The following is a 7,554-nucleotide window of genomic DNA, read 5'->3' on the forward strand; positions in this document are numbered from 1 at the left end:
AGCAGGGAGGAAGAGCAGGAAGAAAAGATTAACATTAAACAGAGACATGAAGTGGGAGGCAAAGGGAGAGAAAAGGGAAATTGCAGGGTAATGGAGGGAGACCCTCATTGTTATACAAAATTACATATAAGAGGTTGTGAGGGGAATGGGAAAATAAACAAGGAGAGAAATGAATTACAGTAGATGGGGTAGAGAGAGAAGATGGGAGGGGAGGGGAGGGGGGATAGTTGAGGATATGAAAGGTAGCAGAATACAACAGTTACTAATAGGGCATTATGTAAAAATGTGGATGTGTAACCAATGTGATTCTGCAATCTGTATTTGGGGTAAAATTGGGAGTTCATAACCAACTTGAATCTAATGCATGAAATATGATATGTCAAGAACTTTGTAATGTTTTGAACAACCAATAATAAAAAAAAGGAAACAGAGTGCCTCTGATGAAATACCTCTCCATAAGAATGTTCCTCCTTACCCTAGAGGGAAGGTTTCCAGAAAGTTCTGTTGTCAAGGTACCAGCTTTTCTGCCATTCAATGAAGCATGACTGTGGTCTGAATCTCAGCACTGCACTGGGGGGCAGCACTCTTCCTAAGGTGCTCTGTCTTAGAACTAATGTAATGACTACTCGGTACACCTAGTATTTCTGTATTCTTTAAAGTAATCCTTCGATCCCATTAGTCAATTGCTTATAATGCCAATTGTGTAGTTACTGTTATGTTATAGTTAATAATTATTTTTATTAAGCTTTTTCCCATCCAAATTATAATGTGATTTCTTTCAGTTCTGTCAGTGGTCCCAGGAGACAGACTATCAAAAATGGGATTTTAGTTTGATTATCCTTTTGGGCTGGGCCACAGTGCTGAGCTCCTTTCATATTGTGTGGCCTCAAAATTAATCGGGCTATCACTTGTACTTGATTGTGATGAAATGCTAACTGAAATTTGTGCCTTAGGAGACCAAGTAGCTGCTTCACTTGATTATTATGACAGTAATGATGACTGAAAAGACTAGAGTGGAATAGAGTCTTTTGAGTTCACTTGAGTGCTTACAAAGAGAAAATGACAAGCTCAAGATTGTTAAATCCCAGCTCAAGTTATAGTCCGTGAATCAAAGAGCTTCCATGACAGTCCTAAAAGAAGCTCTTATTTCTTATATTCACAGGGCTTATGTTGCTGAAAATCAAACACAAAATTTCAGTATGTGGGTTGCTGAATTATAATGACAGTAAAGTTCACAGGCTTGCCAAGTTTCTCAATGGCTATTTAGGGCTGAAATTGGAATCCTGAAACTTTTGAGAAAATTGGTTTGAGCCAGAAGAAACTAACAATCTTGAGCAACACTCTTGAAGTTTCTAAGGCATTTCATCACAAAGTTGTGGGCAAGAGCTAACAAGCCAGGTGCACTGTAGGTACATGTTATGATGGAATCAAAGGCTATGAAAAAAGTTTTTTTTAACCTGTAGTGTTCTTGAATATGTTCAGAGATCAAAACTATTGCCCTGTATGATCAGTTCCATAAACCTATCAGTGGATAAGAAAACCCTCAGAGGGTATCTTGTGAAGAGAAGAGAGGCCTGACTTTTTGTGAGTGAATTGAAGGAAGTCTTGAGGAAAATGAAGAGAAATAGAAGGAAAAAGGAGAAAGGTTTTGGGAAACCCAGATTAAAAAGGAAATTATAAATCATAGAAGAGGCCAATAGTATAAAATACTGCAGTAAATTCCATTAGCAAAAAAGATTGAAACGTGTCCATTGGATTTGTCCTTTTGAAGAATGGTATGAGTATATTGGAATTTGGGATTGAACAGTAGATGGGGGGTATATATAAATATCTCTGTCTATCTATCTATATCTATATGTAGATATATATTGTATTAAAATAACTCATCTTTGAGTTTTCACTATGGGTCCTCAACTGAAATAATAATTCTGAAATTAGGTGGGAATAAGATCAAGATTCCTAGCATCAACATAAATATTTAGCATAATTCTGAATATTTTGACCAAAACAATACAACCATGAAAAAGGAGATGATGATGATGATACAAATAGTTTTCAAAATTTTTAGTTGTAGATGGACACAATACCTTTATTTATTTATTTATTTATTTACTACTGAGAATTGAACCCAGGGCCTCACACATGTTAGGCAAGCTCTCTACCACTGAGCCACAACCCCAGTCTGATGATAGAAATATATAAACACTTGACATAGAGAAAAACATTTAAACAATTATTATTATAAGAGATTAACAAAATGTTTATTTTAGAAACCTTGAAGAGTAACAGAAAATATGCTAGAACTAAGCAGAGAAGATCAGTAAGATAACTAGATGTCAGATGGAATAGAAATTAATAAAATAAAAATTTTATGCTATCCATAACTTGTGATAAAGAATAATTTTAAAGGATAATTAACAATGATACTATAAAAGATATTCCTCCACACTATGATAAAACAGGCTATTCTCAAATGTGAAAACTCAATGTCATAAAATACCAGTTTTCCAAAAATTAGATATTTGAGACCATGCCAATTCCATGTCACAAAAAGCCTTTTATTTCTTGAAATAGGAAAAAAATATTCTAGCATTTAGACAGGTCAGTCTATGAGAAGAGTCAAGAAATCATGTTATTAATGATTGTGAAGTAGAACTTACTATACAAAATGATAAAGGATGGTATAAAGTTGCTATTATTTAAAATGAAAAAATTGAAACACCAGGTATGAAACAGACTGAGAAGTCAAAAGTACATTATCAATTTATATTCTAGAAGCAGGCCTAAGTATATAAGGGACTTTGGTATATAATAAAAACTCATTTTAAATCACTGCAGATACTGAATGTTGTTCAATAAATAATGCTGGGATATCAGGGAAAGTTTAGAGAACAAATATTAGTAGACCTCTACCCCACACCCTCCATAAGACTACATTTAAATGTACATTATCATAAATGTCTGTGCATATGCTTTCCTCTAAGCTCCAAGAAATTAATCATAAGAAAAACATATAAACAAGTATGAAATGAATGACAATGAAAAGTTACTGACTGTAGCATTAGTATAACACTAAATAGATGGAGATGACCTAATTATCCAAAGAGGGAATTATAAAATAAATTAGGATGCATCTGTAAAACTGCATAATATAGAACCTTCAACAATAATGATTTACATATATAGTACAAAAATGATTAGTATGTATCATTAAAGGGAAAATTTTAAAAAGGTAATTAGAGTATGTGAACATTTTAATTAAAAAACTATATATGTTAATGTATATTTAGAAAAAGATCAGTCTGCTGATAATGGTAAGTTCAGGTATGATATATTATGCTTGTGAAATTTCTTTGCATTCTCCCTCATATTGTTTTCTATATTGTCTGACCTAACTTCACAATTGAATGAAATAACAAATCTATTTCTTAAATGACAGTAATTTTTGTATAGAAACTATTTTTCCATTAACAAAAGCTATGTTTTGTGTTACCTGTAACTAAAATGTAAATAATTGTATTAGGTAGGTATTGCTGCAAAACAAATTATCCCAAACATAATGGCTTAAGATAATAATCATTTGCTATCTACTACAGTTGCTATGGGTCAGAAATTTGGGAATAGCTTGGCTGGTTGCTTTTGGTCCGGGGTCTCCTGTGAGATTGCAGTTAAATGTCAGGCTGATCTATAGTCATGGGAAGACTTGTCTAAGACTGAAAGATCAGATTCCAAGGTGGCTCACTCATATGCCTGGGAAGGTGGTGCTAGCTCCTGGAAAAAGACCTCAGTTCCTCTCCTGGTGAGGACAGCTACCTTAGGGTTGCTTGCATGTACTTAATATGTGCCTACCAGTTTCTCTTATATTAATAATTCAATAGTACAAAGAAGAAGCGATAATGTCCTTTATTTTTTAATATTTATTTTTTAGTTGTAGTTGGACACAATACCTTTGTTTTATTAATTTATTTTTATGTGGTGCTTAGGATCGAACCTATGGCCTTGCACATGCTAGGTGAGTGCTCTACCGCTGAGCCATAACCCCAGCCTCACGTCCTTTATGACTTAGCCTTTGAAGTTACACATCATCAAATTTACAGTGTTCCATAGATCAAAATTTTGCTTTATTGAATATTGGAGGGCACTTCATAAGAACATAAATATTGGGAGGTAAGGACTATTGGGGCCATCTTGGAGGCTAACATAATTATGATAAAAAAATGGAAATAAATTTATAAAATCATGAGTTGCAATAGAATATTTATATCATATTAGCATAGCATACTGATGGGTCTCATGCATCACTTCAAAAGATTAAAAAGTGAGAATTACAGAGAAAATACTGTAAAACCAATATTAGGTAAATAAAGATGCATACAATTATTATATGTGGTATTAACTACTATTTAAAGTGAAGAATGAATAAAGATTGTGGTACAATAAATCCAAATGGTTATATTAAAGGGTAGTATTATCAGCAAATAAAATTTTCCTTTAATTATTTTAGTATCAAACTTCATTTTAGCAATATATGAATTTAAAGTAGAAAATTTATCAGTTAGACAATGTCATTGTACATTGTTTAATTGAAAAATGAAAGGTTAATTCAGAACAATATAAAAGTTTTAAAAACAAAAGACTAGAACCCCAAACATGTGATTTACAAGATAATTCTTTAAACATCAAAGAACAGATATAACCCAATGACAAATATGAAAAAAACCAACGCTGAATATGCTTCTATAAAAATTAAGGTCCTTTAAATTAGGACACATGAATAAAAACATTAGAAGGTGATATGAATCATTTCCAAACTGTTATGCCACATTCATTTCATCATTCAACAAATACTTATGGAACATTTGTTTCCTGTGTCATTAAACTAAAGTGTTTATTACATAAAGGTAAATAAGACACTGTCTTTGCCTTCAGGGCACCCATAATTAAATAGTAAAAACAAACAATTGCAATTAGTAAGAATAAGTCTTATATTTAAAAGGCTATTGAAAATAAAGGAGCTGTCTGGTCAATTAAAAAAGAAAAAAAGAGGGTCAGAAAAAAATGATTTAAAAACCAAGTAGAGCTTTTATTTTCCATATATTATCAAAATGAACACCAAACTCAAGAATATTGGTATTGTAAGAGATTAATTTGTTCCATTTTGTAATATGGTTTTCTGTAAATATGTTTGGCTCTTTTGGTTTGCAAGACACATGCTCAGTTTTTTGCTTGTTGTGGTTGTGTGTGTGTGTGTGTGTGTGTGTGTTTCAATGCTAAACAGAAGACAGGAACAATAGCCACAGAGCCAGAACTCATCTGTAATTGAATTGCCAATCAAATCCAACAGTCTTAGCAATTCAGGCATTGGTTTCTCCTAAGAATGGTTACCTATTGCTGGTTTATCCTGTAGATCCTGAATATCACATTTCTTCTCCTTAGCTGCTCTAATTTGAGGTTCCTGTTACTCCTGGCTTGTACCACTCAATGGCTTTTTTACCATTATCTTAAATTTTAACCACTTACTATTCAGTGTTAGTGCCCTGTTGGGTAGCACTCTAATGCCAGGCCAGCCAATGAAATATCACTCAGCAATAAAAATGTATCAACTATTAATAAACATAACAACATGGATGAAGTGAAAATTCATCAAACTGAGATAAGTCAGACTTAAGGCTAAATATTTCATAAATCCATTTATTTGAGTTTAAAGAAAAGAGCATTTTAGGAATAGAAAGCAGATCAGTGCTAGAGGTTGACAATAGTGGAGATCATGAGGAAATATTTTGGGGTGATCAAAGTTTTATATCCTAATTTTGTGATGATGATCATGTGAGTATATGCATTTGTCAATTCACCACTGTGTACCAAAGGAGTGGATTTTACTTATATACACTTAAAATATTTTAAAACATATAAATATAAATTCTTTACCTGTGGTTTTTATACATGCAGTTTCAAGACACAAAACAGGCATACTATAATTTCCTAGATTAAAACACCGTAGAAAAATGAAATGTAGATCTGTTAAAAACTCCTGCCAATTGATGAAACCTCACTTTATGAACGAAAATCAGAAGTTAAACATTGATGGAAACACGAAGATATCTGCAACAAGGGGCAGGAAAAATTAATCTTGATCCTTTGAGGCCCACATCAAATAGTATGGAGGGAATGACTTGAGCTGACAGGCACTTTCCTGTCACCCACAATTTGATTAACTCCAGGTGCTAAACAAAGAGGAACTTAAAATAAAGCCTTGAGAAATGACTGAGAATCTCGAGTTAGATCATGGGTGAATATGAGACTTCAAAGGAATATTTTGTTTATTGATTTTAAAGAGGTTAACTAATCTTTCTAATATTCTTCCATCTTCAGAAGGATTAATTACTGCCACATAAGTAGTTTATTTGAAACATGATGTAATCTAAACCCACAAATTCTAACTTGAATTTTCCTCTCACTTCAAGCTCCTCAAAGAATTAATAATTGAGGAATTGGGCTGTTTGAGTAAGAGAGTATATTATTTTGCCTCGACACTGGGAACAACTTGAGGGTAAATATCTTCCTCTTCTGTGACTTCTATACAAAGACTCCACAAGACTAGGGAAAAGTTTCTTAACTTTGGAAACTGAATAATATCCAAGGGACTCTCTTTTCTAATGACCATCTTAATTTTCTTATGTATACATTTAAACAAAATTTTATCCCAGCAGTAACTGACTATTTTAGAAATGAGTTAAAAAGTCCACTCTGTAATTCTTCCTCTGTAGTTCCTTGGTCAGTGTCTAAAAGCAGATAGAGAAAAACAATAAAGAATGACAATTATTTTAAAAGTGAGAAAAGGGAGAATAATAGTACAACTGATCTACCTAGGCCTCCAAGGTCATGATAAGCATTGATGTTTTCAGAAGCACATATACCTAGTGATGTGCTATACTTGTAGATAAAGTTTCTAAATGAAATAAACAGCTAAACAGTATAAAGTATATCCTTTCAGCTCCTGTCATGTACATTGTCCTGCTGGGATAAACTCTAGCTTTTTGTTCATTATTTAACCAGTATTAGTCATACCATTGTCAAGTTATTTTCCTATCCTGGAACCTTTTGAAAATGTTTTTTTTTTTTAATAAGAAAATAATAGAAGCATAAAACATCAGACTATTACTGGCTATTAAGTCCTGCATATATGGCAATTGTGATCAATGAGCTACCTTTTCATTTCATTTCATTTTAATTAATGTAATTTTTAGTTAAAATATTTGTAATAGCTAAACTAGAGAACTAACCTAGATGCCCTTCAACAGATGAATGGACAAAGAAAATGTGGTACATATACACAATGGAATATTACTCAGCCTTAAAGAAGAATGAAATTATGGCATTTGCCAGTAAATGGATGGAACTAGAGAATATCATGCTAAGTGAAATAAGCCAATCCCAAAAAAACAAAGGCTGAATGTTTTCTCTGATAAGCAATGCTGATCCATAGGTGGGGGTGGGGGTAGGGAAGAATGAAGGAAATTTGGATTGTGCAGAGGGGAGTAAGGGGAGGGGTGG

Source organism: Marmota marmota, unplaced genomic scaffold, assembly GCF_001458135.2.
Source record: "Marmota marmota marmota unplaced genomic scaffold, marMar, whole genome shotgun sequence".
Taxonomy (NCBI): domain Eukaryota; kingdom Metazoa; phylum Chordata; class Mammalia; order Rodentia; family Sciuridae; genus Marmota; species Marmota marmota.